Source organism: Triticum aestivum, chromosome 4B (assembly GCF_018294505.1).
Source record: "Triticum aestivum cultivar Chinese Spring chromosome 4B, IWGSC CS RefSeq v2.1, whole genome shotgun sequence".
Classification (NCBI taxonomy): Eukaryota; Viridiplantae; Streptophyta; class Magnoliopsida; order Poales; family Poaceae; genus Triticum; species Triticum aestivum.
This window is the reverse complement of record NC_057804.1, coordinates 608189678-608200263: the sequence shown is the minus strand read 5'-3', so window position 1 is coordinate 608200263 and position 10586 is coordinate 608189678. Positions and strand designations below refer to the sequence as shown.

General features: G+C 46.5%; 1 pseudogene across 1 annotated transcript; it reads right to left on the bottom strand.

Moving 5' to 3' along the window:
- Positions 1-4259: 4259 nt before the first annotated feature.
- Positions 4260-9067, bottom strand: LOC123093539 (disease resistance protein PIK6-NP-like; annotated as a pseudogene). Its single transcript, XR_006445382.1, has 3 exons — positions 8243-9067; positions 5053-6976; positions 4260-4727 (listed from the first exon to the last, which is right to left on the bottom strand). The product of XR_006445382.1 is annotated as a disease resistance protein PIK6-NP-like (transcript).
- Between the last annotated feature and the right edge of the window lie 1519 nt (positions 9068-10586).

Sequence of the window (10586 nt, the reverse complement as noted above, 5' to 3'; positions counted from 1 at the left end):
TGCAAGCGTAATGGACCATCAATCTCCTGAGGCTAATTTTTGTAAAATGTGGGAGGCGCTACTAAATGGTGAGAAGCCAAAAGTTATGAAGACCGCTTGCCCATGCAAAACATGTGAAAAGATGATAATGACGTAAGTGTTCACTAATTTTTTTACAACACCATAGGATTTATTAACTTAACTTGCAAACAATGTCAAATCATTCATGTGAACTGGTAGATGACCTCCTCCCCTTTGTTACTTATGACACATCGTCCGAAATCGAATTAAGCATAAGATAGCTACCACCCAGTGTCAAGATTACCTGTCCTCACGCCAAATAAGCCATCCATAATTGCAAACCTCACATTATTTCAAAGTAATATACATTCAGGTGGGGAGCGTACCCTCCCCCAGTGTTTGCTTAAACAAGAATCGCGATAAAGCTATAAGCTCATCGATGACCGGTCCGGCCATGGAATAGCATTTGAGGCAAGGTTAGGTCATGAAAGCGAGACATCCCGAGCCCACCCCTCGCGTCCCCTCGCGTCGCCTCCCGCGGGCGACCCGAGGGGAAACCCTAGCCGCCGCTCCTCGCACTCTCCTCCGCCCCTCTCCCTCCTCGCCGCCGTCCGCAACGCCGCCGGGCGAAGCCTGGCCGGCTGGGCGGCGGCGGGGCTTCTTACATCCATCTTGTTCTGGCTGGCGCGGGATAGTGGGGACGAGAGGAGCGCCGAGCTAACGTGGGGTTCGGCGGCGCGGCGGCGGGTCTCCCGCCGACGTCGTGAGCGGCTCGGTGGGGGCGGCCTGCAAGTCGCGAGGTGGTGGCTGCGTTCGAACTGCCCGGTGGTCGCGGGTGCCGCCGGATCTGGATCAGATCCATCTGGATCTTGGCTTCGGACTCGGTCGGCCGCCGCGGGGTGATGTTGGTCGTCACGTGTCTGGAGGTCTACAACGGGTTCTTCTGGATCCTCCTTTCCGGTGGATCGAGCTCCATGGATCTTCCATCTTCGCAGGTTTTGGATCGTGGCTTGTCGCCGGATTCGGAGCAGGCGGAGGATTGGTGGCATAGGATGGGGACCGGAGGAAACTTTGGTCGGCTAGGCCGGCCCGGCATCGGCGACGTCACTCAACGCCGTTATCCTACGTGGAGGCGAAGCCGAGGTCTCTCCTACCCACCTCCGAACCCATCCCGGACGAAAGTCCAAAATTCATTCTGGATTGGGCGGCGGCGGCGTCCTACGCGTCGTATCCTCCATGGAGGCGCCGTCTTGGGAGGACCAGCTGTTCGGGGGAGAGATAATGTGGATGGTGGGCTCCGAGTATCTCCAGCAGTGGCGACGGTGTGGAGGTTGCCGGTGTGGTGTGGCGTTCTATCTTCCGCGTCGATGTCGATGTTTTGGCGGATGGTGCGGCTGCATATCGACGATGGATGCGGCTGGATGGACGAGTGCAGGATGGTGGAGCTGTCTGGTGCCATGGTGGCATCGACGGCAGCGAGACCGGGCAAGGTTGATGCTGCAGTATAGCTCTGAAGATGGATTGGTGGCAGGTGGCTGCGGCGGCCTCATACCCGGCAGGCGTCCTGGTTGAGGAGCACGCCGGACTGGTGGGTGCCCATACCCGACAGGCGTCCTGGTTGGGGCCTCAGGTCTTAGATGTTAGGTTTGGCTGCGAGGTCTGTTGGGTAGTAGACCTAGACTATCTGCGCCCCTTCATCAACTGGATAGGTGTAGCGACAGATGTTGCTTAGACGGTGGCTTTAGTCTTACTGTTGTAACTTCGTAAGGTCTTGTGTCAATAATTAATAAAATGGCCGTATGCATCGTCGAGATGCAGAGGCCGGAGGTCTTCCTCCATTTCAAAAAAAGAGGTCATGAAAGCGACGTGCATGCGCAACTTCACTTAAGGGCGAACACAAGGAAGACAGGGGTCATATATCCTAGGTAATCATTCTCGAAAACAATATATCTTGGGTAATCAAGCACCGTAAAGGAGCATGTCACGGTCCACTAATGCCTCTTCTTGGCGGTGGTGTCTATTCAGCTAGATTATCTTCCCAACGATTACCTTTGGCCAGAAGCTGCTGCATGCAAAAGTCGGCGAAGTATTTATATCCGTGTTATGCGCTTCTTATGAAGTATCCGCCTCTCAACGATCCACACGCATCTTGTTGCTTGAAGAAAGGTTTATGCATGATCTTATTTTTTTCCTTTTCAAAAAAATGATCTCATTTTCTTTGTTATCCAATCCAATCTGCAGTCTGCTTACATGGGAAACGAAAAGTTGATGATAAAGCGAAAGATATAGATCTTGGAAAAGAGGAACGCAAGAGGAACAAAGAGAGAGAAAGATCAGAATTATTTGTGGACCAAAGGAGGACACAGCTCTGTGTGATAGCACTAGTTGCAAGTGAAATGTTCGATCCTGCGGAATACTTTCACATGTTGGCATGCATCCTCATGCATGCTACTTGCTCTGCCAAGGACTCTCGTCCTCATGTTCCATGCTGAACAGCTTGGGACCAAAACTATCTACCTAGATAGCTAGGCCCTTGATTTGCTTGTGTGGGGGTCAGTTTGCTCCATAATTTTAGTTGTGCGTGGTGGATGCCGTGGGTGTCCGTCATGGGATCAGAAGCTCAGATCAGCGAGAGGTCATCGTCTGCAACTGCAACGGTTGACCTCTGCAGAGATGTGTGCATCATTCCTGCCGGCATAGCGTAGCTCTGGGATCTCGTCAGCATGCTCGATCGATTTGGCAAAGCTGGGCAGAATCTGCCCGCTCCTCATCTTGTCCAACGTTTTATCTAAAGACAGGAGGATAACTGCAAGATTCCATTGAAGAAGAACGGCCAAGTACATAGAAGGTCAGAGACCAAATACAAAGGAAACTAGAAAATAGAGCACGAGCTGAGCTTTGCTCACAGCGTCCTCAACTACCCAAGGCTATCCTATCCTATGTACCCACCTGCAGATCATAGATGGCAGTTGGCATGTCACAGTTAGGCTACATAAGCTCGCTTTCAACTTGTCAAGATCTCCCCAGCTAATAATGCAGACGTCTTGACCTGATTTGGTGCCTGTCTAGCTAAGTACGTAGCTAGGAATCTTGTCTTCTGCAGGTTGCATGTCACAGATACATCCATCACATCTTCAATTGTCTCTGTGTCAGAAGCTCGCGATCGATACGCAGCTCGATCACACACACACACACACACCAGTCAGAGTACTTGCTGTAATCAGAGTACTTTGCGTGCAATCAGATGCAAGTGGAACATGGCTGTTTCCTGTTGGTCAGACTCTGACGGAGCATGCCATGCCAGTATTTTTCCAAACGTGAACATGGAGTGAGTACGATGTGCGCGCGCTTCGTATTTCCCTTAGTGTTCCCGTGAGACCGATTTTGTTTTCCATGGCATTACCTCACAAATCTGAGAGCTGAGACAAGCATTTGGAACAGAGGGAGTACATTGCAGTGGGCACCGTAGTGAACTCTGAACTGAAGAAATAGAGGAGCAGACAGCAGCAGCTGAATGCTAGCTAGCTTCAAAATAGATGTACTGTCGGGAACTAAAATTGGCGTCAAAGTACATTCAACTCCACTCAACAACATCTTCTGCTAACGACCGTCATCCATTGACCCCACATGGCCACATGCATTATCACAAGATACCATGATTACCATCTCTTCTACCTCTGCCCAGCCTGATCAATTTCCAATGGCTTATGAAATTGCTAATGGAGCTCGAGCTCCATGGAGTATATCACACACATATATGTGAGCTATACAAAAGATCACGTATTTCTAGCACATGTACTATTCACTATAGAACTGCATGATTTTTTTTTGCACAGTTCACATCAAAACGTATTTCGTGATGGAAATTTATGCACATGTAATATGATTCTATAAGTAAATGTGTATTTATTCTCAGATTTTTATGAAATTTAGAAAGTTGATTTTTGAATTTTTGAAAATTTCGGGCTCCATGGAGCCCGATAGCAAAATCCACTCTCGGTATTACAGTGAGAAAATTGAACACCCTATTTGCAAAAGGAATTCATCCGATCAGCATATATAGCACCCACAGTCCCACACCGCTTACTACTAATATGGTGCCAGACTGCCAGTCACATAACCTTGAAGCTGACGGTTGCTTGCTATGAACTATTCAAGACGTTTATCTGATTGCACAGTTATCTTCATTGTTTGCAGATTAAATCTGAAAGATCTGTGCTGCAAGGTTGATATGAAGTTAAAGCAGAATTGTATGAACCAAGTCTTGTGACCAATTTTGGGCTAATTTTTTCCAACCAGACCAACCCCTTTCCATCAATCTCTAAACGAAAATTACAGTATCTTAAGAGGAAATGGGAAAGACTAGCGAGGAGTTGGTGAACAAGCAGGAAACCCGCTGGAGATGTCCGAATTCGTAACATCTCCTACGGGACAAAAACCTGCTAGTATTGGATAAAAGTTTAAGGTCACTACTTATTACAGGTGAAAACATCAAAACATATCAAATCCCAGGAAATAACCAGCACTACACCCCCGTGAGCAGCAACGGACCACCACCACCCAGCTTCACATGACCATGGCCAGGAGATCTGACTGCGTGCGTCACCACGACCCTTTCAAGGAACAATTGTAACACTTTGAGCGCGATGCCAAATCCAAAATTGCACACCTCGGTGATAGTTGTAGCTCGGAATGAATCGACGGTGCTATGCAACGGGACACTACCACTGAAGGAAAAAAGACAAGATATTTGAAGGATGAGTAATCAACCAGTGACCTAATAAAGCGAAATGGTAGAGAAATAACATTATATACTGTCGTAATCAACTGACTTAGCTGTGTCATGCTTCAACCTAAACTATCAGTGTATGTACTTACATGAACTATAAGTTGATGTATACGGAATGTAAATCAGTATTACTTTGAAAATTTTCAAAGCAAGTAGTAGTTAACCATAAGGTAATTAACTAGAGCTCTTTTTTTAAAAATTAGAGATCGATCGAATCAAGTAGTAGTTCAAAAAATTCGATGTCCAATAGTAGATTGAGTTACCTTATTCAACATGGGCTTGTTGGGATTCATGTCGAGAGCTTTACGAAGTGTAGCCTCCGCAGCCTCCATCTCCTCCTTCCGATCCTTAGAAAAACTCAACCTGATAGTTATCTGTTGAAGCGAAGAGAGGTTCTCCAAGCCCAAATCGAAATACCCAAACTGATGCAAGGTATCCGGCGTTCCGAGATGCAGCTCGAGAATCTGGAGCTTCTGCATGGCTCCCAGTGCAAAAACCACCTCCGCGTGTTGAACGTACCTCAACTCTGTTAGACACCTGAACGGATAGCTGGTAGCACCAATGACTGGCCATGCTTGTCTCTGTCGTGGTGTGTGTCTGCACACATCCATGTTGAGATGACGGAGGGATGGTAAGCAACCAAGGACATGAAGGTCCTCCTCGCCCAATGTGTACAACGAGATTACAATGTATGAAAGACAGGAAAGTGAGGACATCCATCTTGGAACCGAAGAAGCCCTGCAATACGGTGCAATGAAGCGACGAAGCTGCTGAGGTCCCGGTAGCAATAAATTTCCACATTCAGGATCCTCGGTGATACAACAACCATTTACTTTTAAGCTTTGGAGATTGATGAGGCTAGATAGACAGTGATGGAAGGGCTCCTCAAAACTCTTGTTCCATTCAATGACTTTCATATCAAGGCACCTTAGCTCGGTCAGTCCGGACAGTTCAATCAGGACAGATGGAGACATGACAATCACCGATTTCAACTCTTGTAGAGATTTCAGATTCTTAGAGCCATATGGTACTCTTATCCAACTATTAACACGCAGATACACTAGCTGACACAACTGTTCAAAAGTTGATGGCAACTCCTCTATTTCAGTCTCGCCAAAGTCCAATACCTGCAAAAGTTGAAGATTTGCAATCTCTCTTGGGATCTCGGTGATATAGGTTCCATATAGCCACAAGTACCTCAGGTGAAACATATTGCATATAAGCATAGAGTGGCGATCATCCACCTGCTTACAGTTGGTTAAATCCAATGCACTTAAGAGTGGAAAGCTTGAAAGTGGTGGCAACAAAGAAAATGATTTTTTGAACACTGTAAGTGACCTCACATGGGACATGTTCATTGTAGAGAGCACCTTGGCATCTTCTTGCTTGCTAGTATGGAGGGATAGTCGGCGGATCTTTACTGGCAAAGACTCATACTGATGACCACCTAATGTTGTCATAAAATTCTCTTCTTGTGACAAATAAGTGATGAGATCAAGAACCATGTCGTGTACACGACAATGACTTGCCTTCTTTTTTGAAAAACCAAAACCACAATACAATTCACTATTTACTGTCTGGATCAAGCTTCTGTTAATAAGCTCATCGAAATATTGCTCTCCTACTTCATACAAGCTCTCCCCTTGTTTTGGCTGAATAAAACCTTCACCCACCCACTTCCATATTAAATATTTTCTCTTGAATATGCAATCCTCTGGATACAAACTTAGATATAATAAGCAAATCTTGAGATGAGCAGGCAGATCATAGTAGCTAACATATAATATCCGTCTCATGCCATTCACATCTGGATTATTTTCCAGCCCAGTGCCCATTGATTGGTACACTTTGGACCAGTGTGCACTGTCATGTCTTTCTGCCAACAAGCTGGATATCGTAATGATAGCTAATGGCACTCCACCACATTTCATTAAAATTTTCTCTGATACTTCGATCAACTGTTTATGAGGGCATTCATCTTCCTTTCCAAATATTATTTGGTAGAATAATTTTTTTGAGTCCGTGATAGAAAGAGGTTTCATCTCATAAACATCACCATCTTCTTTGGCAACATCTAGAATGCGGGTTGTGGTGATTACTCTACTTCCATACTCATTCTCAATCAAAGCACATCTAATATGTTCCCAGACTGATTTATCCCATATGTCGTCTATAACAATGATGTACCTATGAGGAAATACCAAATGATCATATATATTAGTGGTTGTATTTTTATATGTTCTCATTATTTGAACACCATTGAAATATTTTAAGCAAAACATATTAATACAAAAGGGTGTAATTAGGACTTTGGTGATGGTACCACCTATATGAATCAAAAATTTATTCACGGATGGCTTTCACCACAGAAGAGAAAAATATCAATGTACTATGGACACGGAGTGTATTTTTTTTGTTCGTGCGGTTTAGAAGTGTCGGGCTAGGAAGGCACGCAATAAGATCCTTGTTCCAAGTGACTAATTTTACCCCGTAATTTTGTTGCTGAAGTGCTATAGATAACCCATTTTAAACTTTAATTTAGTCTTTTACAATCTAAGTAGCTCATTCTCCTACATTTACCTATTGAACCATTTTTTTTTGCATCTTGACACATCTAAGATCCACTTGGTAAAATTTAACGACACATCATGACATACCAGAATAAAATCAGTGAATTATGTTAAGTGTTGAGAAACAGAAGCACATGTATTCAATTCTAGCCTAGACTTGAGCGAGACTTGTCCCTAAAATTCGAAAATTCATGACAATATTATAAATATGCCTACATTGTTTCAATTTTGAAGATTTCACAATATTTAGGGAATTTAAATTTTCTCTTTCTGAAAGCATTCATTAAATACAATCTAGAAATTCAAACAGTTAGGGTACTTTTATATTATAATTATACAAGAATTAGTGTACAAGGATTACTTGCTTTGGAGTTATGGATATGATATTATATTAAAAAAAGATGATCATAGGGGCAGGAAATGTATGAACTAGAAAAGAATTATCTTAGAAGTGTTTAAAGAACAATATAACACAATTGTTAAATCAATACTAATGGTTTTAGCAAAAATAAGAAGTACGTAGTTATGTAAATTATGTTGTCACAATGTTTGTTACAGTTAGCCTAGCACACACAAAGGTTCAAAATAGACGTTAGTAGGCTCATATCGGTTTGGCCTGAAAGACTAATACGAATAATATTGCGGTCAATGATACAAATGGCCATGATTACATATAGGCCATTAGTCTTAACTACCCGTGCTGCTTATTTGATTTCTTTAACATCTAGCCTTACGAGGAACATGCTCACAATTAGTTGTAAGTAACAGAGGAAATGTTGGTTAGGATACTAGCTTACGTTTTATACACAAACATTAATTTAAGGAGGTAATTAGAACTCACGAAGAACATATAAAAAATCCAAGGAGCATGATAAACACATACCTCTTGTTCCGAAGGTATTCCCTGATTTCAGTGATGAGTTCTGCTTCTCCCCAGTTTGACTCGTTGATATTATGATACCAGTTCTTGTCAAGTTGATGGAGTAAGTTCTTGAAGATCTTCTCAATATTAGGAGTAAAAGACACCGAGACAAAAGCCCCACAATCAAAATCCCCTTTAAGCTTCTGATACGCCGCATTTGCAAGAGTGGTCTTGCCCAATCCTCCGAAACCGACAACAGAGACCATCTTGAGTTGCTTCGCGGATGCCTCATCGCCCTTCCTCAACATCTCCACTAGCTTATTGCTCTTCTCTTCGGTGCCAATGAGCTCAGTAGCCTTTTTGTATAAGGCTAGCTGGCGAAGGCTATCGGTGGTTGTGGCGGGTGGCCTAGCAGGAAGGATGTCAACCTTGTATGTCTCACGCCGTTTGCTGACCTCCTTGACCCGGTTCTTGATGTCCCTGACATCGGTGAGTATCTTGTGGCGGATCTTGGCTTCGTCAAGAGGTTGAGGCTCCTGTCGATGAAGCCCATGAAGGTGTGCGCCTTGTCTAGCCCATCGGTGCGTATACGCACCATGAACTTGTCGACGCTGTCCTCGAGATCGTGCGACAGGTCCCGCACCTCCTTGGCCCAGAGCTTGACCTGGACGTCGGGCGGCTGGTCGATTGGCGCCTGCGAGACCTTGATGAGGGCCGCCTGCATGCTCTCCATCTCGACTTTGAGGAACATGATCTCGCCCCTGGCTGCCCGGTGGAGGCTGTACTCCGCCGAGAGCAGGCTGGCCAGCTTGGCAGGAGGGTGGGCGTCAGGACGAGCTGCGCCATGCTCGGTCGGCCGCGGTAGGTATCGGTGGGTGGTTGCTGATGTTTGGAGAAGTAGCAATGGAATGGAAGATGTGATGAGCAGCACAACATTGGCCTCACCTTTTATAGAGGGCACGCACATCACGTACGCAAGCTCGTGGTATATGAATAACTGCACCCGTGATCAAGTGGGTATAGCTAATGCCCACTCGCCACCTTGCCCTCGTGGTGGTAGTATCAAGTGGAGTGGGTCGAAACCTGCCCCGATACATCACGTTATTCGGCACCTAAATTGAATAGGCTAGAGTACATCATATTAGTACTAGACCGTACTCGCAACTAGTAGTAACTAAATCAAAACCTCGAGATATGACTCACCGAACCCGACAGATAGATATAGATGATACACGTGACGGCGCATATGTACGACCAGCGAAGGCACGAAACAGCGCAGAAACCACTCACAGCAAGCATGCATCGACGACGACAAGATCAAAGGACCGGCGACGACCCGCGGACTCGAGCATTAATCCGCATAATGTCAGGTGTCGTAACCACTTGTCAATAATAATGCACGAGAGGCAGCCGCCTCGTCCCTCAAAGCTGAATAATAGTACTCGTACGTAGTTGTGTTCCCCGCATCCGGCAAAGCACTTTTGTACCCAGGGCCTTTTTTTTAACGCCGGTGTCAAAAAATCGGCCGAGTCCCGCGCTCATGCCTTGTTTATCGCCGGTTTGGACTGAAATAACAGCCGGCGAATCCGAGCCAAACCCAAGCCTCCGGGGCTCGTCTGGGGCGCCGGCCGAAGTGAAAGGGCGCGTAGGTCCGCTCTGTCGGCGAGAGAAGACCCTTTTTCCCGCCGATCCCCCCGCTTTTCCCCCTTCGTTTCCCTCCATTCCCCCCTTCTGCCCCTCTTCTCCCGCCATTCTCCTTCATCTTCCCTCCATCCGGCGGCCATGCCGCTGAAGAAGTACACGGCCCCTCGCGCTACCGATGCCGATGCCACCCAGTCGAAGCAGAGGAAGCCGAGGGCACCGCCGTCCAAACCACCGGGCATGTCGAACGCCGACTGGAAGGCCGAGGTTCAGCGCCGGGAGGCTGTCACCACCGACCGGCGGAACAGGCTCAACGCCAAGAAGGCCCGAGACAGGGCGGCGACGGCGCCGCCGTTTGATGCATTGCCTTGCCTACGCGTCCTTCCTTTTGAACGCCGAACTTTCGTTATTGATTGCCGAACTGTGGCATGGTGATCGCCGAACTGACGTCGGACTTGTGGCGCTGACCGCCGGACTTGTGGTGTTTTTTGGGTAGCGGGAATGACAAGTTTGAATTTATGACGTCTTGGGGGCGGCACCTGGGGTGTGGCTGGGAACTAGATCGCCCCCCAGGGCCAAAAAAGCGCCAGCCGAAGGGCCAAAATAGCGTCGGACGGTGCGTTGGGGGGCCGAACGAGTGGAGATGCTCTAAGACCAATCGAGCTAGATGCCACATCCATTATCTGGTCTGCCTAGGATAGCCCCCTCACGTTGCGAAAGCTCG